General features: G+C 45.9%; 1 protein-coding gene across 3 annotated transcripts in view; it reads left to right on the forward strand.

The window, feature by feature from the left end:
• The first annotated feature begins 12709 nt into the window (after nucleotides 1-12709).
• LOC146180450 (vasculin-like protein 1) overlaps nucleotides 12710-23997 on the forward strand; it is a 158674-nt gene continuing 147386 nt past the window's right edge. The window contains exons 1-3 of one of the 3 annotated variants that reach the window (XM_084576040.1): nucleotides 12711-12877; nucleotides 16905-16986; nucleotides 19586-20089. The gene's annotated coding sequence lies outside the window, so the exon portion shown is untranslated. Of the gene's footprint in view, nucleotides 12878-16904; nucleotides 16987-19585; nucleotides 20090-23997 lie in introns of all 3 variants that reach the window. The other 2 variants (XM_084576041.1, XM_084576039.1) reach the window with 2 other exon arrangements.

Below are 23997 nucleotides of genomic sequence, written 5' to 3' on the forward strand. Positions count from 1 at the left end.
CATCGCTGCTGTCTTTGCCTGAAGCTAGCTCAGCAGATAAAATTAGAGAGTCTCTTAGATGTCTCTTAAGCGTAGGACGGCGAAAGCCTGCCCTTCTCCTATCATTTGCCTTTGCCACAGTTCATTTCAAGTCGTCGTTTGATATATTGGTCGTCTCTCAGTCATGGTGAGTCTGCCTGCGTAGTCATTGTAGCCCTTATCACTCATAACTAAGCAGGTTACTCATTTAGAATCAGCAGTGGTCATTACATGTCGTTTCACATATTGGTCATTTCATCATTATTAACCATTATTAGTCATTAGCATTAGTCATTACCTCTATCAATGTCTATTTATAACTTTTATTGATTACCTATCACCCTCAATCATTTTCATTCTTAATCTCCCTCCTTGCACGTCCGCTTTTGCGACTGGCACACCAGTGCACAGATGCGACGCACAGAAAACAGGCACAGCTTCTGCGCATAGATTTTCGCTCCATGAGCCTAGAACGGCTTTCGCCTTAAAACACAAACGCATCCGGTATCAACGTTAACGTGCTTGCACACGCGCACACAAAAAAGTTTGCGTTTACCACGCAGACGCGAGGCGAACGCGCCCAGAAAGGAAGCAAACCGCGCGCTCAGAGTCGGCGACCCCGGCGGCGACGTGTCCCCGAACAGTGGCGCCCTCAGCAGAAATAGCGGGCGCAATTGTAAACTCCCCAAGGACGCGCTTGCCCATTGACGGCGGCGCGACGCAGCAGGCCGCACCCAGTGCGCTTCCATCGAGCGGCCGTGGCTCTAGAGACGGAGCAAGAAAATTCTGGAACCATATAAGCTGGCTAGGGAAGAAGAATCAAAGAAAGCAGGATCGGATTCAAGATAACGAGGGAAATTGTTTAAAGGGAGATAACGCACTGAACCACATTACATCAGTTATAGCCGAGTCATTTAAGAGCGACGATAGGGTAATCTCCGCAAATCAGGAAGCAACACAAGGTAGCAGAATACAAAGCAGCTTAGAACTGACCAATCTAAACTGGAAAAAGGCAGAAAAAAATATTCCTAAACACACATCTACAGGAATAGATGGAATTCCGATCAAGCTGATTAATGAACTCGGTACAAAAAGTAAGAAAACGTTGTTAAAAGCTCTGGAAACAGTTATAACGAATAAGCAAATTCCGGGCAGCTGGCGGCAGAGTAAAATGAATTTGATTTATAAAGGGAAAGGAGACAGGATGCACATAAAATCCTACAGGCCGATATGCAAAGGATTAAGACAAGGCTGTCCTCTATCACCGGTGCTGTTGTTCATGCTTTATATGATAAACCTGGAACGGAGGATACAAGACAGTAACCTATAGGTTTTAACCTGTCATATAGATTAGGTGGAAAGGCGGTAGAACAGCGCCTCCCCGGTTTGATGTATGCAGACGATATTGTGCTGCTAGCTGAGAGTCTGGAAGAATTGCAAACTCTAGTTAAGTATTGCGGAGACGAAGGGGACGCTCTAGGCTTCAGTTTCAGCGCAGTTAAATCGGGTCTGATGATTTTTAACGGCTCAACTGATCAGGGTCTTAAAATACAAGGCCTTGAAATACCTAGCGTAGCAGAATATAAATATCTTGGGGTATGGGTAAACGAAGGATTGGCATACATTGGAAAGCATGAGCAATCACTTAAGGCCAAAGGGCGAAGGAATGCCGGGATAATGAAGCATAAGGCATTGTGGGGATACAATATGAGGTTTTGAGGGGTATCTGGAAAGGAATTATGGTGCCCGGACTTACTTTCGGAAATGCGGTTTTGTGCCTAAAATCAGAGGTACAGTCGACATTAGAAACAAATCAGAGATCCGTTGGACGATTAGCACTAGGTGCCCACGGCAAAACTACAAATGAGGCGGTACAGGGAGATATGGGCTGGGCATCTTTCGAAGTGCGGGAAGCTCAGAGTAAAATATTATATGAGGAACGCCTGAGGAAATTGGACAGTAACAGATGGGCAGCTAAAGTATTTAAATACCTGTACCTAAAAAGCGTTGACTCAGAATGGAGGAAAAAGAACTAGGAAACTAACTAGTAACAAGGACGGACAAATAAAGAGCATTAAGCAACAGGTGAAAAACACAGAAGGTAAAAATTGCATAAATTCGATGGAAAAGAAACAGAGTGTGGAATTATACCGAAAGTGGAAAATGCAGATCAGGAAGGAAGATTTCTTTGATAACTCAAGAGGCAGTGCCCTACTTTTTGAAGCTAGATCAGGGTGCCTTAGAACACGCAGCTACAAAAAGAAATTTAACAATGGAGATGACGCATGTGCTGTATGTGGAAATTCCAGTGAAACAATTGACCATATTATACTCGAATGTAATGGTATCCACCCGGAAGTTGGTGCAGGCGCAATCACTGTTCCTGAAGCTCTGGGGTTTAGAGATAACAGTGGCCGGGTGAATAAACCGGCGGTGGAAACTAGCAAAAAACGACTGGAAGATTGGTGGCTTAAAAGCAGAGAAGTGACATAATGTTAGTAATGTAGGAACAAAAATTTAATAAATAGAATGATGGTTTAGTTAACCATTCTAAATCAATAATTAAGATATAGGGAGAACAATGGGAATGATAGCTACCGTGCCAGCGCTGCGCGGCCTTGGCAGCATAGGCGGCATAGGTCCGGATAGTCAGGCGCTGCGCTTTTTACTGCGAAACTTGTCTCTTGACGGTTTGAGCGCACTTTTTGTTTAAAAACAGTCTTGGTGGAAGACAATCGTACCGTCCTAGTACTGTGCGGAGAAAATCATACGCTGAAATAGCGCTCGAGGAAGCGTTTAACAAATACTGTCGGGTCCAGTCTGCTATATTTTACTGTTTCATTTATTCTGCTGAACCGAAGAATGTCTTAAGCAGAACGCATATTGACTGCCTGATATCCAGCGAGACAAGAAATTTGAAGCAATCACCTAAAGTTGCCACGTTGGTTGCAATTGCTAACAATTTATCATGGAATTTACAGATAATATCTGTTCTTCGGCCCTGCGTAAATTATATTTCTTGCGGCACAAGCTTAAAAGTGCTCCACCTAACGTGAAATTGCTTGCCTATTATTCCTTAATTAGACCTAAACTTGAATGTGCGTGTGTAGTTTGGGACCCGTTTACAAAACAAAATATTAAATGTCTCGAAAGGGTACAGCGAAAAGCAGTACGATTTATCTATTCCAAATTCTCTCGATACGACTCTCCCTCAGAAATAATGCGTGATAATGGTATTGAACTTCTTGAACATATAAGGAAAGATTTACGATTGCGGTTACTTTCCATGCTTTGTAAAGGAAATTTAGCATTTGGCTCTTCATCTTATCTGTCTCTTTCAACATATCTGGGCTTACTCGACACCATATCATCCGAATTCACTAACACCTTATTTTGCAAGGACGGATGTCTTCAAATTTTCGTTTTTCCCCCGAACTATTGCAGATTGGAATGACTCGCTGTTGCCTGTTTCCATTGATTGATGTATTGTTCACTTGTAATATTTTTGTATTTTACCATCCTGCTTGGAGTACCTGAGCAAGGTCTGCAGTATCTAATAAATAAATAAAATAAATAAATATTTTGTTTTGATTTGATTAAACGATCGAGTCCGAGCCGGGTTCAATATATTGCTGCTATGGCGATTTCATTTGATCTGGAGCCAGTCGATTGCGATCCACGCATCGGGATCGTGGATGTAGGGTATCGTGTGCATCTTCCTTCTGATAGTCAGCTCAAGCATATCCCAGGTGGTTGGCCCGATCGTTATGACAATTACTATTATCAATCGCGATCTAACCCGAAACGGACCGACGACGAATTATTGCCCGTGTGACACAGCTGGTATCAAAAAATACCCTTAATGTATTTACACTGTTCATTAATCCAATTTTGAATTTTATTTACTCTTCGGTCTTTTCTCATGGCCCATATGGTATATCGATGCCGCAGTCAATACGGGTCTCATGCTTTCGGATATGTTATATCGCGTTTCTGCAATTCAGTCATGCTTATTGCTAAGGTGATATATATCAGGGTGCTGACGTTTCATAGCTTCACATATATATGCTACAGAAAAGCAGGGCAATATTGCTTTTTCGTAACATGGCACGCGCATGTTTTCAAAGATCGCACGCGAAAATAAACACAAGCAGTCTGAATCGGACTCTTCAGTTTTTGTTCGTTCTCTTTATTCATGTGTTTTATTAGAAAGTCACTTGTTGCTTCATACATAAATGATTATTATGCAGTGTGCTTCCTCTTGTAAGAGAAGGAAAGACAAGAAACAAAAGTGGTGATTGTACCATTGATTCTTTTTTTTTTACAAAGTCTACAATACAGTTAAATTTCAGCAAAAAGGCGCAGCAACAATCAACAAGTAAAAATGTAGAAATGCACCGTAAAGGTTTTTAACGAAGGCCGCACATGACACCGCAATTTTAAAATAGCATACAGACCAATTTTTGGAGGTATTTTTTTTTTCTTGCTAATGATGCGCAAGATATTCCTACCTCCACGTGGTTTTTCGCCTAGCACCGCTAAGTAATTTATAATTGATTTTACTTTCTTCATCAGTTTCGGCTTCGGTTTCAGCAGCCGAGCGGTTATTGTACGGTCACAATCAAGTCTAGGTCACGCGCGGGATTAAAAAAAAAAAGAAAAAAAAAAGAAAGCTTCAACCGCAGACTCATAATTAGCGCCTCATTTTGCGCCTTCATTTGAGCCACTTGCTTCTGCGCTCCAGCCAGTTTTCTCTTTGCTCTTCTTAGAGCGCGAGAAATGTTGCTGCATATATACTGGTTGCATGATTGCTTCCTTTTCCTGCGCATCTTGTTCTGTGTAAGCCTCCGCTGGTATTTGCATTAAGCTATCCCCTTCAGAGTCGACGGTCAAGCGACACTTTTCTGTAAAAGACATTCCCATGAATGATGTGTGTTTTCCTGAATCAGGTTTCAGGCCACATCTGGAAGAAAGACCCTTCAGTGCACTCTGCCTACTCTATAAGCGTTAGCTGTTGTATTCTACTCGCTTGTTTTTTTTTTTTTCTTTTTTTTTTTTAGAATAGACACTGTAGCGTCCGCAGAACTGCATTCAGGAATCAAGCTTCCAAAGTTACCATTTTTTCTATGTGCTAATAGTGGCAAAGTATTTTTTTTTTTCGGCTCGATAACGCGCGATAAGCCAGCGGGTGCGAATTTGGTTAATTTGGTCCAAGTTGCAGTGATAGAAATTGAGTCAAACGGATGCTCTGCACGTCTGCTGCGGCGGGCATGAGTTCTCGCTCGGCTCTTCAACTGCTGCCGGCTCCTCGGAAGCCTTGTCAAACATCCTTGACGGTGGCATGGCTGTCGTCTGCACCACTGGCATTACTGGCACTGCGCTTTTGTCGTTTAGCGGCCGGTTAGTCACAGAGGATCCTCAACTTCCTTTTCGATGTCTTCTTAGGCAGAAGATAGTTCGGATAATGGTCGAATACCGATGGCACGGCTTCGGGCTTAAGGTGTGGTCTATCTCTAGCGAGCTCGTTGACGTCACTTTGAACGTTATCTCGATGTAGCTCTCCTCAGAAGGTTTTTCGCAGACAACACACGTTGGAGTCAACTTGCGGTCCTTTCTTTTAATCAGCCGCTTCCCCTCCGCAAGCTGCGCAGGGTCCGATGGCACACCGAAACCTAGTTCTGATTCGAGCTGCACGAAACATGTCTTTTCCTTGCCCTGATGCTTTATTTTTAGCCTTTTTAGTCGTTGCAAATTTAATTCCCACTGATGAATGCAAGGAACAGAACGAATAAAACAAAAGAAAAGAGTAGACGCGTAGTCATTGTTCGCCTGGTATTACCCATGTAACCCCTACATATACCTGTATTGTATCTGATGCGTTATTTCTCCGCGACATGTGACATTATGTATTGTTATAGTGTGGTGACATTATGCATTCATCTTTCTTTGCTTTATTTCTTGTATAAGTTCTACGCGCTTTTGTTTGATTTGTGAGCTCTTAGTTTATATTTTCTTCTCTTCCTTGGTAGTTTTACGAATGTATAAGCGATAACTAACTTTGTTATGTTTATTGTAAAGTTACTGCTTCTGATGTCTCTAACTTTGACGATTGGGTGCCTGCAACCTATGAACTTTTTCCATTGGACCCTTTACTAGCCGCTGGCTATGGGTCCAAGCAGTGTCTGCCTATTTTCCTGTAGCGCGCCAAAAACAATAAAAAAAAAAAAAAAAAACGCTTCGAACCGCTCAAGGCACGGCCAGCGCAACTGCGGCAAATCAAGGGCGCGCCGGCGGCCGACGGCGTCGACGGCACCTTTACGATGAGCAGCGTCCCTGGCGGCCAAAGTTGGAAGGCATCGCCGGCGCGGCCACCTCCCTCCGCACGGCACACTAGCTAGTATATTCCAGGAACTATAACTAGAGTCCCTAGAAGTATTTGCTAGTCTGCCGTCCGAGCGGGGTTCCCTATGGAACCGGTTGGCCGCTTCCCGGATGAAAGCGCAGGGGGCGTTGTACGCATTCGGAGCGTGGTCGCGTTGTGTACGTGGTGCTGTGGCGGTTGTGCCGTAGTGCGAATCTGCGCCGCGCTGATCCGTTGGTGCCGTGACAAGGCTAGTGCACCACGTGCACTTTTTTTCGCTCGCGAGCCGGAATGCGCGCAAATTAGTGTTAAATAAGTTAAATTGGTTCACAGGAAGGGAAAGACGCAGTAACTGTCACACTTGCTCTGTGGACACCCTAACCGCGCCGTAAGGGAAGGGAGGAAGGTGGGAATGAAAGTGGAAAGAGAGAAAGAGTGCCTTTTTTATGTATATGTGATCGCGTCATGTCCAGAAAACGGGGTAAGCGTGATAGCACGTGTTTCTTGCCCGGGTGCAAGACCGGGTAGCGCTCGTGCAAGGTGAAATGTTCTCTCTTCAGGACACCGAAAGACGCAGGGAAGAGGCAAGAGTGGGAGCGCAACATCAAGCGCGGCTGCAAAGGCAATAACATTGTTTATTGTCTCAGCTAGGGCATAAAGGAATATGCAAAACGAAAATTAAAAGGCGTAATAAATGAAAGAAAATAGACTGGCTGTGTTCTAATAAAATTCAAGAGAGAACGATGATAAGGCCCTTGCGTGCAAGCAATGTACGAAGACGGGTTGCTCGGTGAAAAGCCCACTGCCGTCAGGTGCCGATACTGTCGGCTTCAGTGGCGGGCAAACCCACAAGTGGTGAATATCTTCCTCATTATTTTGTGAGTTGCAGACAGGAAATCCTGGACGTTGATATAAATATCGGTATATATAAATATCGGATGATCCGGATCGGGGTTGCCCTCACATTACTGTAACACGAATAAGCTAGTGTCGACGTTTGTGAGCGACACTTCAAACCCTGCTTTATTGAGCGAAGTTTTAAGACAGGTAAAGGTAATTGAGATTCCACGGGATACGCAACTCACGAAGGATGCCATCTCAACGCTGTTTCCTGACACTCCAAAATACTTGTTGAAACCCCTGCCTCTTAAGAGAAAGGAGCGCAACTTGTACGAGCAAAAACAGTCAGCAGGGAGACCTGCAGAGAAAGAAAAAAAGTGCGCTGATCCTGAAGCATCAGTGGAGCCAGTTGAAGAATACAGCGGTGGTGGATCGTGTGACGTGAGCCTGCTCCAGGAATGCAGAAAGCTGCATGCCACCGCCACTGGGGACAAATGTTGATCTTTCTGATGTTGAACAAGGAACATTCGCAATGTGCCACTCAAGCGAGGACGAATCTCCGGAGGCAATTGCCATCGGCGAGTTCTATTCCATCGCAGTGGTGAAGCTGCCATGAATGCTGCTGTGTGCATTCCAGGAAACAAAGTCAAGGAGATAGCTGTAAAGTCGACAGAAGAGGTAATTAGGACATTGCGAAACTCAGCTTGTGTCCTGGCAGCGGATTGAAGCCTATTACCAAGACCTTTCCCACCTACAATGGGCGTTGCTTAATTTGCGACGAACTGTACCATTATTTCTGATGCAACATGCATATAGGCAACCTGCAGTGGCCAGGCGGCGCTAGTGGAGCGCAGCGTTCAGCGCCGCCAACGGCGGCGCCGAGTAATCTGAGTAGGCCGGCGCGGTTGGGTTGCGTTCGCGTTGTACGGCTGGAAGCATCTCTTCTCTCATTTTTTGCGGTTTTAAGGCAATCGAATCTCTTCAGAGCTACTTCCGAAAACCAATACTGACGAAAGGACACCGCCTGTTCGAGAATGCTCATGTTTAAAACGTGAACGGTGTCGACGTCACCGCGAAGTGCGCGCCGCTCGCGACGGAACACCCGCGCGCACAGCTTTGAATTTCGCGTGAGTAGACGGAATTTTTTTTAACGAAATTTATTCTCTCAGGACATCAGTCGGGTATGTGATGATGAATTAGGAAATAATTAAATGAATTAAAAATTTTGTAAACGTAGCTTTTCATTTACCTATTGCGTTCACACCTCATACCCAAACATTGAAAGTGCAGAGAGAACCTGAGAAGAGATTGATCGCCGTTTTTTATTTTTTTGTTCTTGCTGTTTGATTACAGCAGCATAATAATTTCCTCACGGTTTTGCTTTACAGTTTAATACCATGACGAACACTTTTGTTCGTGGTGCACCTTTCGACAGTGCCGCGGAAGTTACAGGAGGCATGGTGCGGTACCCGCTACGGATGTGGCGATTGCAAGCACTGTGCTGTTGTAGCGTGCGTCATCAACGAAAACTGTGCGCGCCGGGGGCGGGGAGTAGGAGGCCTCCTACACCGTTGGAAAAATAAAGCTCTTAACAACAACAACTGGCATGCGTTTTGTACCTCCGTACCTCAATCTTGGGGAAAGCCGGCGGGTAATGCTGGCACTCAACGGCAAAGCTTTTGTAAAGGAGGTCGTTAAGAGTTAGAATTTTTTACTGTTCCTACTAATGATGAAATAGTCTATCCTCTGGGACAAGAGACTCTTGAGTAGCTTGAGCAGTCGGTGAAAGAAATATTTGGCGCGGAACGATAGAACGAAGTTCCATTCTCAGTGTACACATTATCGCGGGCCTCTAAACTCCGCCACTTCGACTTTTTCAGCACCTTAAGAAATAATTTACAGATAAATATGCTTATTGGAATCTGTAATTAGAAGTTTTGAAGATATTTTGGCTTTGTGGTTCCGAATAGACACCGCATTAGAAATCCGGTTCACAGATCCACGAACATTTTTTTTTTTATTTCGCCTCCGTTGAAATGCGGCTGGAATACGATGCTGCGGCTGCGCGGCTTTGTTGCTTTTCTGGACGTATGTCACTCGATCTTGCACAGCATATACCAGTACACGCCAAATTTTACAGCGCGGAGCGCGTACTGAGTAGTGTGCCCCAACCAGCGTGCGACTCCCCGAGTCAGAAGTTTATACCGTTTCTTCCGCTCACGGGCAATCGTCTTATTTTAGCTTCTTGGAGTCTGTACACCAACGGCCCCATAACAAAACGAATTACAATCACATTACTCTCTCGCAGCCAATATCTCCTTCTCTCATCATTCTCCCCACGTTCTCCCAGCAAGCGGTACGCTTAGGTTTCCTTCGTGATTGTGGCAGTCTTTCTCTCCGTCCTTGCGCTTATTTTCATTCTTGTTCACATCCGTAGTAGTCGAAGCATCACATGAGACCACTGAAGTCACTAAATGAGTAAATCACACTCACTGGGATAACAAAACGCGAACGCAGAAGGAACACAGCGGCCGCAACATATACGGCGTCAGCTTCTGCGCCGCCTCAGTATTAGATCCCGTCGGCCGCCAGGTGGCGCCACATGTCTCAACAAACTCCATTGCAGGTTGCCTATAGCCTGCAAATACTTGCGAAAGTTAACTCAGAACACCCTGTCAAGAAGAAGAAAAAATTAAGAAACAGACTTCTATGTCTCGAGCTGTTTGTCGTACGAAGGACAAGGTGGCAAAGCTGGTAAAAGCTCTCGGTGAAATGAAAAATGAAAATGAACACCTTCAAGGACAGAGTTTGAAAGTGTTAGTGCCCTTCCTCTCAACTAACAGTTGGCTGTTAAAATATGTTTTAGAGGTTGCAAAACGGAAACCAACAAAAGTGATGGCATATTCTGATGAGTGGCTACTAGGCTTCCTAAGTACCAAAGAATGCCTATCAGCAGTTTGCCTGAAGCGCGGTGCGATTTGAAGGGCTCGGGTTCCCATCTTGCGTGCTTTAATTGTGCATGCATCCGAAAGTTTCTAGTTCTACATACGTGTTATAACTTAGCTAAACGTCCGAAGAAGTTCAGATGAAACTATAGCGTGAATGAAAACGCCGGCGACAGCGCTCTGTTGCTCGCACACATGGTCCTTGGAGCCTAGAATGTGCGTCTAGTGTAGTTCTCCATGCAAGCGCAATTGTTTGCACAAAATCCTCAGAAGTCTTCATCACAATACGGCACGGCGGTAGCTTCAGCAGGATAATAGGGTATAAAAAGCAGCTTCGTTTCTACATCGGCTCAAGGGCATGCGCGCAAAACGATCACGAAAAAAGAAAAGCCGCATCCGTGGTTATGCGAACAACTCGGCTGCGAATTCAATATTACGACTAAACTGAAATCAAAAACTAAAGAGCGGCATCGCATGTACAAGGCACCTGACAATGAGCATGCAGCGAATGCATTTCGAAGCGCATGGGCGCGCGTCGTCTGCTCCGTCAGCAGTGGCGCACTCCGGTTCACCGCAGCGCCACCGCGGCGATCATTCAGCGGCAGGCCCTGCCGCGGCCGGCGGACGACAGACTAGCAATATTTCTAGGGACCCTACTATAACACCAGGCACTGCGTATACAGGGTGGCCAGTTTTTCTAGCACGATATCCCCCCCATCCTTCAGCAAATCTGTAGTTATTTTATCTGTAGAGGGGCTAGTTGGTGCTGCATAATACCCAGAAATGTGGCGCAACAAACACAAACACAAGCGAAGAGACACAACACACGCGCACACTAGCAACTGTAAAATGGATCTGAAAACACTTCCTCTTCACCACTCCTCTTCTTCTACACTCAAGTACAACTTCTCATCTCCCTCTTCTTTACCAAGGGGATACTGACACTTCCCCGCAGAACACAACCATCTTTCAAGCATGGCAGTCACCAATTCTACACACACTTTCTTCTCCACACCTCTGCTTTGCCCAGAAACTAATACCACGCTGGACAGTCACAAAGACTATGTGACTATGTGGTGGTCTTTGTGACTGTCCAGCGTGGTATTAGTTTCTGGGCAAAGCAGAGGTGTGGAGAAGCAAGTGTGTGTAGAATGGGTGACTGCCATGCTTGGAAGATGTTTATGTTCTGCGGGGAGGAAAGTGCCAATATCCCCTTGGCAAAGAAGAGGGAGATGAGAAGATGTACTTGAGTGTAGAAGAAGAGGAGTGGTGAAGAAAGTGTTTTCAGATCCATTTTACAGTTGGTAGTGTGCGCGTGTGTTGTGTCTCTTCGCTTGTGTTTGTGTTTGTTGCGCCACATTTCTGGGTATGTTGCAGAGATTGCAAGCCTCTGTGTCACCTGTCAACTCATTATGCAGAGTAACATGAGGAGAGCAACGATTGGCCTGAATTTTTCGCCAGGCCCTGCATTCTGAGGGTATCCTATCTGGTGGGGCATCATTCTGTTTAGTCTGGGAGTCTCAGAGAGCTCCTTGTAGGTGATGAAGAGGTCTTTGTCTCCGGGTAGCGGGGTCCCTATGGCCGCTCGGGTGTATGCATCTCGAGCGAGGCGATGGGCAGCCTCATTGCCTGGCAGACCCTCGTGAGCTGAAACCCAGATGACTGAAACCTGGTGCTTTCTCAGTAGACTGGCCGCCTGCTTGGAAATTAGGCCTTTGCCGAAGTTCCTAACAGCCGCCTTATTATCTGAAAGGATAGTTTTGGCTTTAGTGCCTGTACATGCTAACGCGCTATCGCAGCCTCTTCAGCTATAAAGCGTTACGCGTATTAATGGATCCAGTTACTTTCTGGGAGTGGTTCTCATGCATCTACCACTGCTAAGACTGCGGCCCCTTCTAGCCCGCAGGCAGCATCGCAATAGGCTGATTCCTCAGGAGGGTCGTTTATTAGCTTGCTTTGAATAAATTTTGCTCTGCTTCGTTCCTTGTCATGAATCGAGTGCATATATTTTTTGGGATCGGTGCAATTTTGAATAGTTTCCGCGTCTCAAGCTCCAGGAGTTCAGCGACATAGGGTGGCTCACCTGACTGAAGCTGTAGTTCTTGTAGTATTTTTCGGCCCACTATAGTGGAGTTGAGCCGCCAAATCTGGGCCTCCCTGACCGCTTTAGCAATCTCTTCCCACGCATTATGCATTCCCATAGCTAGAAGCTTCTCTGTCGACGAGTTGGGGGGGATGCCTAAAGCCCCTTTGAATGACGTTCTGATCATTTTCTCTAACTTCTCTACTTCACCAGGATTGAGATTGAGAAATTGGCGAGACAGCCTGTTATGGATTTTAAAAGCGACCGCACTTCACTCTACCTTAGCGGAGCCTGGTGAGTAAATATAAAACTTTGTTTCTATGCGACAATTAGCGAGCTAAACGTATCCAATGTAAATATACATTTTTTTGCTTGTTTTTCAACGCAATCGCATTATTTGGAGGAGCACAGACTTGCTTGCAGTCGATCACGTTTGTTGCGGTATCTCGCGCGATCCTGCGCGATTGTTGTATCCGCCATGTTTGCGTGAACACTATTCTCGCTCGGCGTGTGGCAATGCATGCGTTACGTGCGGTGTGTTTTTACCCCTGTGCTCGCTCGGAATGGATGTTTTGTTGTCATCGCTAGTTTCATTTGGGTCCGCCCTCTCAATTGCATTGCCTAACAAAGGTACGTAGGTTTTGTTTACGTTTGTGTCGACCGCGCCGTCGACCGTCCGCGACCATGCATGCCTGTACGAAAACACAGCCATGCTCGTTCTTGGCTGCCTTCCGGCCGTCCTGTCAACACGACCGATGGGCGACGGGGTTTCGGTGTCGACTCGAAGGAGAGCCTTCGTTGTCTGCACGCAGGCTTTGAACGCGCCGGCTGGTTTCTTTGGCGGCCAGGTGCAGATGCTGCTGCAGCGTGTCCGTTGTTGCCTCGGGGGCCACACTCTCCCTGCTTTTGTTTTGTTTGTGTGGCGGCGTGCCGCCCCGGTTCTGATATCGCACTGTTGGCTTCGTTGCGATTTCCCTGCTTTGGCTCCAGGAGTGCGTGCGCTCTTTCTGCAGATTTTGTTGTCCTGCTTGCGGTCGTTTTTGCAGCGTCGTCGGTCCGGCCGCTTTCGTTCTCGACGAAAGGGGGGGGGGGGGGGGGCAAAATCGGGTCGTACACCCACACCTTCGCGCCTATCCTTTTCGAGGGGAGCTCCCTTTTGCTCAAGTTGCGCAGACTGTGGTCGCGGCGACAAAGATCTAATACCCCGTTATCGTTAGGACCGAGCGGTTCTAAACACGTGTACTACGTAGGGAGCTGCGTTTGGCGCGTTTCCGCTGACCGGCCCTCATCTTGCGCCCTTCTCCGAGTTTTCTGTTTCCTGGCCTGTTCTCAGCAAAGCGATGCACGGCGGAGCAGGTGCGAATCACTGTGCGTCGCTTCGGCGCATATTCTTGTCGTTTTCATCGTACACGCCTACAGGCTTGGGGGTGGCAAGCACCTTTTTCGAAAAGTGCTCAAGGCGTGAGGGCAGCTTTCGCACACGAGGCGCAAATCCGTTGTCAGGAAAAGACAGAGTTTCTGGGATCGCCTCAAGAGAGCAGTTTTGTCGACTTTATTTCGTTGTCCTTAGCAGGAGTGCCAGAACATTTGAAGCGGTTCTGATGCTCGTGCCTGAGAGTGCAGTGCGAGCTGTTTACCTATGCTTACCCATCTTGAACTTGGTCAGCCGGCCTCTTATGCTGCTTGAAGAGGGGCGCTGGGTCCGTGTTTATGTCCTTTACCGATTTTCACTGTAGTGATGCATACATAGTTCATTGCATTAGTGGTGACGCACTTCACTGCCGACGTGACGAATCAGTTTGCGCGGTCTTTTATTGCAGCTAAATTTCTCAGTTTAAATGCGCCATCATTGCACTTTGGACAGAGAGGCAACCTTATGCTTGAAAATTCTTTGTATATTGTCTCAAAACATCAGTTTGTTGACTAACATTAGGCGGTAGCCTTGCCAGGCTGTGTGGGGCCACTGAATTTAACATCATGAATATATTTGGTGTGAAGGCAAAAAGCCAACGGGAAGGCTTGAAATGAAAACTTTGCATTGGTACTCATGGATATGTCAACAAAAATATAAGATCACTCAGAAAAAAAAAAAAAAAAAAACTGAAAAAATCACAACATACATAACAGGGTTGTTACTGTTTAGCTATCCATTGATTTGGTTTTCTTTTTTTTTAAATAAATATGGGAGAGAGTAGCATGGCATTTCATAACTGTAATTGTGTGGGGCTTAGGTGCAAGCAGTTTTAATCTCGCTCATAGAGGCCTTTTGCACATGAGTCCTGACAGCTATAAATTAAAGCAAAGCTGGTGTTAATCTGATGTTTCAGACGAAAAACTGGCAGTGAAGGGGGAGTGGTTGGCTGAGAGAAGTCAAACACTGGCTCATGCTGGGCGAGAACATGCTGCAATGCAAGACGCTTGGATGACGGAAGCGATTTGTTGATCGTGCCATTGATGTTGGTCGGGAAGTCGGTGGTTGTCTAGGCAAATGTGCCCGTGGGTAGATACCGGATATTCAGATCGTCATGTGCATCAAAGCGAGCAAGCTTCATGCCAGATGAAAGTAAAACAGGTTCATTTGATGCGTTCACTGTCTACACATGGGCCGTTCCCTCAGCTGTTGCAACAAGAGCTATTGGCCCCTGAACATTCTTCTTCACGGCGTTCTGGAAATCTCGTTCAACCAGCAAATAGGAAGAGTCCATGCGATTGTCTGAACAGTGGACTGGAACAAACATTGCTGCTGTGGCCGGTAATAGCACATCCTGTGGGACACTGAAAAAGCTTCGTTGCGGTGGTCGGTTGAGTTGTCCACAAAGGCCGCAAGCATATTGCGATGAAGAAAAATTTCACCGGCATCGCAGTCAAGTGTAGCTTCACATTCACGTAAAAAGTCAATACCTGATATGACATCGTGGGTTGCATAGAGTAATACGACGAGCTGTCCGGAACTTTTTGCCGGCAATAACGACTCACACGAAGCACATACCAACAGGGTGCAAAATTTCCCCTTCCATACTGCGACAACTAGCAGGTCGATCCTACGCAAACATAATTTTCTGTCCCAGGCTGGTTTTAAAGGCAAGACTCATCACAGATATAGTGGCACGACTGTCTACCAACACGAGAGTATTTATGCCACCAACACACACAGACACTTTGTTTTTTAACGTAAGGACAAGAAGAGGAATTGGTGAGGATGACCGTTTCGTGGCCTCGCTAAAGTGGCGATACAGAGCGGAAGCGTGGCGACAGTGAACAACATCGCTAAATAGGTGGTGTGGAAGTATGATCGGAAGTGGATGAGTCGTTTCAGAGTGTTCCTTGTCGCAGCGGCCGAGATCGAGGTCATGGAATGCCGCTGAAGATTGACCAGAGAGACTTGCGTACGAATATGGATATTGGTCATGTTGCTCCAGACACTGGCAATGTTAAGAAGTGTGCCCACGACGACCACATATAATATGATGAGGCTACCCAAAAGTAATAGATAATAATATGCCTCTGCCCGTGCCACTACAGTGGTAACACATTGGAGCTGCACGATGAGTTGTTGGTCTGGGAAAATCATTGTTGGGATGGTAGTAGCAGCAAGATGCAGAAACAGCGAAGTTGTTTGAAGGGTGGTTGTAGCTTCGCGGCCCTGGACCTTAGTCTTTGACAGAGTGGCTTCAAAACGCGCCTTGGAGGAGGTCAGCTGCGGGATCACTGCCGGTACTATGTTGCAGACGATTAAAGCTCGGGCTGGCCCGGGAGGGTGGTAATTCAGGACGAGGCGGCTGGAGCGCATATTCATGGTAGATGGTGTGGACGATAGGATTTTTGGAATTAATTTCTCAGCCAGTTCTTCTTGGACAATCTGTTGATTGAAAGGCGCCATGTCTTCACGGTTGTAACTCTCAACACTGGCAACGGTTGGGGCGATGGAAAGACTACCGAACTTGGGAGTGATACGCCGAGTCTTTAACACCTCTAATTTTGTGCAATGATGGGTGACTTAACACGACATGGCGAGGTTTTCTTTTGAAATAAAAAAATTGTAAACTCCTTCAGCAATTCTTTTCAGAAGGTGGCCAACTTTATCTTCTGTCATGGCACGGTTAACAGTGCTGCAAAGCTTTAGCACTTCTGCTATGTACATGGTGCCTTCTCACCTGGCCGCTGAGCTCATTGGGCAAGGGTTTGTTTGGCCTTTTTCTTGCCCGACAAGGAGTCGCCGAAGCACTTTCTCAGTTCTTCCGTGCAACTGTTCCTAGTGGTAAGAGCATCTTCGTGGTTCTCGAACCACTAAAGTGCAGTGCCCACAAGAAAGAAAACCACATTTGCCAGCTGCATGGTCATGTCCCAGAGGTTATACTTGCTCGCTTGTTGGTAATGTGTGACCACACTTCGTCTTCTTCAGACGTTTCAGAAAACATACGCAGCTCGCGGTGATGCAACCAGTGCCTTATCTGTTCAGGGCAGTTCCGAGGATGTTGTTGACTTGTCCCAGTCGTCCCCGCAGGCTGGTCGTTTCCTCCCAAGGTATTCTTAGTGGGCAACAATCACGGCAGCCTGGCCAGGTGTCGGCCGTTTTGGATGGTTGATGGGTCTAGGATCGTTACCCAGCACCTCCAATGTTGCAAAGCAGCTATTGACAAAACTAATTTATTTACAGGGTATGGAACGTCGCAGAACGGTCAAGCTTCTCAACCCGCGTGTCTCCGCTCTTCCCCCTCTTCATCTTCATCCCAATGCTTGTGAGCGCCATGTATCAATATTATTAACAACAACACTTGCTTTATATCACATAAAGTGGGGCGATCTCAAGTGTTATAACCGTGAAGCATTCACAGAATAGCTTCGTTAAAAAGAAATGCAAGCAGTTGATATCCCCTTCAGGCGCAATTAAATTTTTTAACAGGAAAATTTTTTTTTTTTTGCACCAGGGATGATCAGTAGGCTATGCAGAATTCAAATATAAAATATTATGCAAAAATATTTATATTTTGTTCGCGTCCACATATGTGGACATGGCACCTCAAATATGCTAAATGAATGAAAACATTTCAGCATTTTCTGCATTTTCTAACTAATTATTAAGCATGAATAAATGTTTTCCTCTCAGAATACCTTGCGCCTTCAAGACTATGACACCTGCACGCAAATAAGCGTATTACATACTGCTCTGCATGAAATAACGAAGCGCCGCGGACACTTTAACAATTTCGGCATTAAGACACCGTGTCCACATTTGTGGGCGCAAAGTTTTGAAAGTCCACTGAAGCACTTTTTCAATGTACAAGATAACAAAATCTGGCATGTAACATCTGCATTCCCTTATTGACACCTTCAATACAAGAAATAGTATTATTAGGCATCAGTTTAGAAAGAGGCATGCAAAAGTTATGCTGATTCGTCCTGGAGTAAAACGCTGCGACGTCCATCTTTGCTTGCTGCTTACAAAAACATTTCACAATAGCAACAAGATATGGCTCCACATACTCGACAGGGCTGGTCCAAATGGTACGTGCGCCAAATTCAAAGGTAGAAATTCGCACTCCGTAGAAAGATATAGAGAAATTTGGGTCGCGTCCACACACGTGGACACAGCGCCTGAAGGGGATATAGTCAGTTATGGGGTACTCCAAACCAAGAAGTGTTAATTTAAAAGAGAAGAAAACAGTGCATTATGCAACATTTGCTTGATACACTTCGGCATGAAATGTCTTAGTCGACAAAAAATTCTAGCAGCCTGGAAGCCGTTTGTTTCAGTCAGTGTGGTGAGCTTGTGGCGATTTCCACTGGTCGCTCCCAAGCACGAGATCCGACTGGAGTCGGATCTCGTGCTTGCCGAATTCTTGCCGGCTGCCGGCTGCCGAATTCTTTTGGCTGTCGAAGTGTGTCTATCGAAAAACGTCTGCAGCGTTAAAATAGTGCAAAAGCAAGTTGCAGAGGGCCGCACTCCTGCCTATTTATCAACCGCAAAAGTTCTGGCGCTGGGATGTGACTTCAACTTTCGGAACCGGCTCAGCATTACTTCCGCCGCACGCTCTGCACGTTCCGCTGGTCCAGCAAGGCTGATTCACTCTGTAGCACTTTAGGTCTGTTCGGGCGCCCAGCTCCAGTCAACTAGTGGAAGTCGCCATTAAATAAACCTCTGCTTTACTTGTGTTTGGTGTATCAAAGTGTGTTGCTGGGTTCAGATGTTTAACAGCTCTTGTTGAACATCTGGAGCCAGATTACTAAGTACTGGTCTCAATAAAAAGTGGAGTCTCAGAATGCTAACAATGCTCTTGCTCCTGTTGGTCGCCCTGTCCGCCGATCAGGGCTGACCAATAGGAGTGGGGCATTGAGCGTTTTGACTTGTGTTGAGAGTGGTATGTAATCTGGTCCCAAAAGTGTCACACAAATGGATAAAAGCAGCATTAATAGAGCGCTTATTTTATGGGAGCGATGGGCGGCATTCACTTAAACATACAATGCACCAGGTATAGGGAGATGCACCTACGTCGCAGTGACTGCCATTTTGTGGTGCACAAAGCACGGCAAAAGGCTGCGGGCATATGTGATTGGCTTGTTGTTATCAGTTTCAGTTTTCACTGGTGAAACTGTGCTTTTCACCATAAAACGGTACCCGTGACACCTTATAGACCTTTGCATCGGGCGAGGAGGTTGTCGAAACGCCTCCTCTCTGGACTGTTGCAAACCGGTTCTGCTGCCGCCTCCACCGTGTTGACGTCAGGCGCACACAACAGCCCAGCGAGCAATATGGTGACGCCAAGGAGGCCCTCGTTGCAAAGTTCTATAAGGCAACAATGGTCTACTGATTGGCGTGCGCCATGTTAATTTACCACTGCCAGGGAACTTCCATTATAAAATCAGGCTGAAAGGGGGCCGCCACAGGTTTCTGGGGAACTTTTTGGATAAAGATATTGCAGGCTGTGTCGATAAATTGCTCTTTAATATGTGCCATTACTTATGCTGTGGATAATTAGGTTGTCTGCTGAAAATAGATTTAATGAAAAGGTGGTTCTGCCTCATGCCTTTTCTCACTTACAGTGCATATGTCCAGTTGCTTTTGCGCCAAGTGGAAACGCAAAGCACGAAAGCTTGAGCATGTAGCACTCAGCAAATCCTGCACTTCGGCCTTTGTTAACTCTCAAGAAAAGCATGGATTAAGGAGAAGGCTGTAAGATAATGGAATGGAAAAGGCAGGGATTTCTCAAGCTTCTTTTGTGGAAACATTGCCCAAGTAGCGGCAGTGTGAATGATTGCAGTTTGCACTGATTGCTGGACTTGTGCCTGCTGTACTTGTTGTGTCTGGAATGTAATGAAAGGCGTGTTTTGCCATTCCAGGGTTGTTGCTGCATTCTCACCGTTTGTGTGCTACTGCTGTGCCAACGCTCTCATGACTTGCCCAAGGAGAGCAGGATGGTGATGCATGTAACCCTCGCGTGGGGTGCCAACATGCCGAGGTAGCAGCGGGAGCCCGGTGACACACAGTGCCTGGCTGGCAGACAAGCCGTCACCCTTCCCTTGTCTGGGAATCATGATTCCGTGCACAGCACGACATAGTGCTGGTGTCGGCCTAGATGTGCGAGCCTAGTGGATTCCTTCATCACAACTGTGCTTGTCATTGTGCTGTGGACCTGCGAGGATGGCAAGACTTGGAACATTAGTAGTGTTGTGACGGCCGGCTAGTTCTGTGTGTGAGTGTTGGGAGCTGCTATCGGATTTGAGGGAGCGGGGCTGGAACTTCCCTGTGGATACCCGTGGAGGCAGCCAAACAGTCCAGTCGCTGGGGGGGGGGTTCCTCGGAGGAGGCTGGACTGGAGTGCCTGACTGTCGCACATCCCAGAGGTGAGTGGCGGGGGTGTTTTGTGATCGGCATAGTGCCTACATTTGAGATGGGCAAATTCCATGATCTAGGATCCTTTGTATCCCCCCCCCCCCCCCCCCTTCAAAAAAAAAAGTCACAATATATTGCTGCTTAAGTATGCAGCCAGTGCTAGTGGCACCAGTATGTTTTTTTTTTACTTTTTCTAGGTAGTATAAGTTCCGCTGTTAGGGAACGTAGCATTTTTACCACTAGACGTACTGACATAAATGGCATACTGCAAAACTAGTATAAATCGCACCTGCCAGAAAGTAATTAGACATTTTTAGTGTAGCATGGACTCTATTTCACATCCCATACTCAAGGCTGCTACAGCACGGAGACGTACACCTCGTTGCTGAAAGTTTTCATGCATTTTAGTTACTTCATCCATAAAGAGCCTACTGCCATCTGTTGGCAAAGGCTGATTGCACTTGATGGGTAATTTGACAGGCGAGGTGGTTTTTATTGAAAGGCACACTAGATAGACCGCAAAATATCGTAAAAAATTATGAGCACTCCTGAAAGAATGTACACTGTGCACGTAGCATAATCAGTGATGCTTTCCAAAGATGTGGTCATGTGGTGCATTGCATTGAAATTGACAGCATTTCACCACAAGAGTCTTATTTGATTTTCCTTGCTAAATGAAATATTCTCGGATATTGGAGTGCGCAATCTATACATATGAAACAAGACTTTTCATTATCACCATGATCTTGACATGTTTTGTTCATTATTTGGTTGCCTTCTTCACTGCAGCGGAGTTCACGTCATTTATTCATTCTATGTGGCTAGGATACGGTGTTACATGGCAAATTGGGACAGATCTTGTGAGGTCCTCCCCCTCATTTTTACTGTTAAAATATGTCCCACAGCTTGGTTAGACATGAGAAAATGTATGTATCAGAATTTGTAGTATGCTTCATGATCGCACTCGGAGCAGAGACAGTTGTAATAATAGTTGAATATCAGGGCTGGCAAAGAAGTGGCTGACGGGAATGCGTTTGGTACTAAGAGCTGGAGTTTTGTTTCATGAAACGGTATAAGGTAAGTAAAGTCACCAAACTGAATGCAGCTGGTGTCAAGGTACACAACTGTGCTGTCATGCAGAAGGAGAAATGGCTTGCTGGTGGATCTTCCCTTTATGGGGTAGTGCCTGAACAGTATAACCATGGTGACAGTATGCTGTAACAAAAACCAAGTTTAGATGGGGAAAAGCTGGCTTTTTCTCCTTACATGCACTGGCTTTTGCAAGTTCTCAAAAATTTTGCCAAAATGTATGCTGTGGCCTTTTTTGCCCCCAAAGGAACTAATAGGATAATTTTAGGTAAAAAGGCCTGACAGACTCTGAAGTGACGCTGTGATGCATGAAACAAGTTTTTACCCAGCCAAGATTTGTAAAGTGCTGAGGTGTATGACGGAACGGATGCATTGGAAAGATCTGATCCTGGACCATTGCTGAGAGTGCAGGTCTAGCTTTTGCCATCGTTATCCAGAAATGTGGCGCAACAAACACAAACACAAGAGAAGATACACAACACACGCGCACACTACCAACTGTAATAAGAATCTGAAAACACTTCCTCTTCACCACTCCTCTCTTCTACACTCAGGTACATCTCATCTTCCTCTTCTTTGCCAATAGTGTGCACGTGTATTGTGTATCTTCTCTTGTGTTTGTGTTTGTTGCGCCACATTTCTGAATACGATGCAGCACCAACTAGCCCCTCAAGCCGTTATTTTGCCATCGTTACGTTGTTGCTGTTCAGGAACTGAGCCTAATTTGAGAAATTAGTGAACCGTATCATATAAGCAAGAAACAGTCTTGTGTCTTCCTGCATTGCGTGCCCTGATACCGCGTAGCACTGCATGTGCTTGGTTATTTGTTTGCTTGCCTACGCTGTCCTTGTATTGGTCATGTGAGCAGCAGTTTTCCTTCTTTGGCCTACATTGGCTGCTCTGAAGGGAGCTTTGAATTTTGTGCTGCTTTTTTGACATCACTTTGCAGACATCTTCAAAATGCTGGGCTTGTTTAAAATGTTTGAACATGGTCAGTGGCTCCCTGAGGCAGCGGGCGGGCATGCTTTGCATAGCCTTTCTTGCTACCCAAACAAACATGACGTAAAGGGACTCCTTGTGGGAAACAACCAGTGTGGCTCTTTCTCATAGGAGTGTGGCATTGCAAGTGCATTCTCGAAAACTTTATGAATTGAAAAAATAATAGGATGTGGTACAGTCATGCAAATCGGGAGCGGTGATGGAGAACAGGCGTCACACTCACTCTACAACTATGGGTTGGAGTTTTCGGTTTTTATTTTCTGATAATTCGGCTGACTTTTTTCGGTGTTTATTGGCAAACGCAACTTCCATTTTGTTTCGGTTATTATTATTTTCTGCTGAATAAATATTGTTTTTTTTTTTTTTCGGTGAGATAAGAGCATTCATGTACAATTGAAAGTGACGTAGTGTACATTTTGGCTTTTTTTTTTCTTGCACATCGTTTTATCCACTTTTATTTAATGAATTGTATCTTACATATACAGCTAAGAACCTGGAAGAAAATGCTATTGTCATGATGAAAATTAGGGTTAAGACAAAACGCATATGTAAAAAATTAATTCACACGTTTGACAAAGGAATAACTGAAATATTATTTATTGCGATCAAATTTTCGCACAAATCAAATTATTTAAAAATCGCGCTTCTCTCTGCTTGTGTTTAAGAAGTGTCACGTGGAAAGAAACTGGCGGGTTTTGGTCTCCGCGATTTCCTGGATACACTTGCGCTGCAAATTCTCAGGTCTGTCCTTCGCCCCTCGAAGTGCCTGCCTCGCCACAGGCACCCCTTCTCAAACGCTTGGCATGTCTATGAGGGTCAGGAAGAACGGCTGCCATTTTTTCCCCATTCGTGATACCATGCACAATGCGTCAAAACCCTCAACCGCTGTACTTAAACCAACGATCCCACTGTCTCACATCATACCACTGGATTGAATACTGTTGTAATTATCTCCCGTCGTCGAGAGTTCGCGGTGCGCATGAAAAGGTACTGACCTTTTTCGGTTTAAAGTGAACTTCTTAAAATGCTTTCGGCGTACCTTTATCGATGTTTTTCGGTTTAAACCGAGAAGTCCAACCTCTATCTGCAACGGATTCACTTGTGGAAGAATCCAGCATGATATGCATTGATTGCCATAGTTATAAATGCTGTCACTCTTGTGGTTATGCTATGTGAAAATCCAAGTAATACCCCTGTCAAGCAGGTTATTATATAGAGGAAGACGATGCTGAGGGTGGTGAAATCGGTGCTGTCATCAACGTTAGTTGTGCGTACAGCTTTTTGACTGTGAATCTTCCGCGTAACATCTCTTGGTGGAGGTGAAGGTGAAATCGGTGCTGTCATCAACGTTAGTTGTGCGTACAGCTTTTTGACTGTGAATCTTCCGCGTAACATCTCTTGGTGGAGGTGAAGGTGAAATCGGTGCTGTCATCAACGTTAGTTGTGCGTACAGCTTTTTGACTGTGAATCTTCCGCGTAACATCTCTTGGTGGAGGTGAATTCATTTGATCCCTTGTGACAAGCTGGATCTCCGCAGCGGCCGCCACGTCGATACCACCACAATGACTACAGACGCCGCTACCTCTACGGCTGCCGCACCTGCTGTCGTCATGGCCCACCCCTGTGACCCCGGAACCTTCTGCGGTACTGACGACGTTGATGTTGACGACTGGCTAGCCCTATACGAGCGTGTGAGCAAGCACAACAGGTGGGATACCACACTCATGCTCGCGAATAGAATCTTTTACTTGACTGGGACCGCGCGGGTGTGGTTTGAAACCCGTGAAGATGACCTAACATCATGGGATATCAGCAAACAGAATCTCCACGA

The sequence above is a fragment of the Amblyomma maculatum genome, chromosome 8, assembly GCF_055883805.1.
Source record: "Amblyomma maculatum isolate TAMU_Amacu chromosome 8, ASM5588380v1, whole genome shotgun sequence".
In the NCBI taxonomy this organism is placed as follows: Eukaryota; Metazoa; Arthropoda; class Arachnida; order Ixodida; family Ixodidae; genus Amblyomma; species Amblyomma maculatum.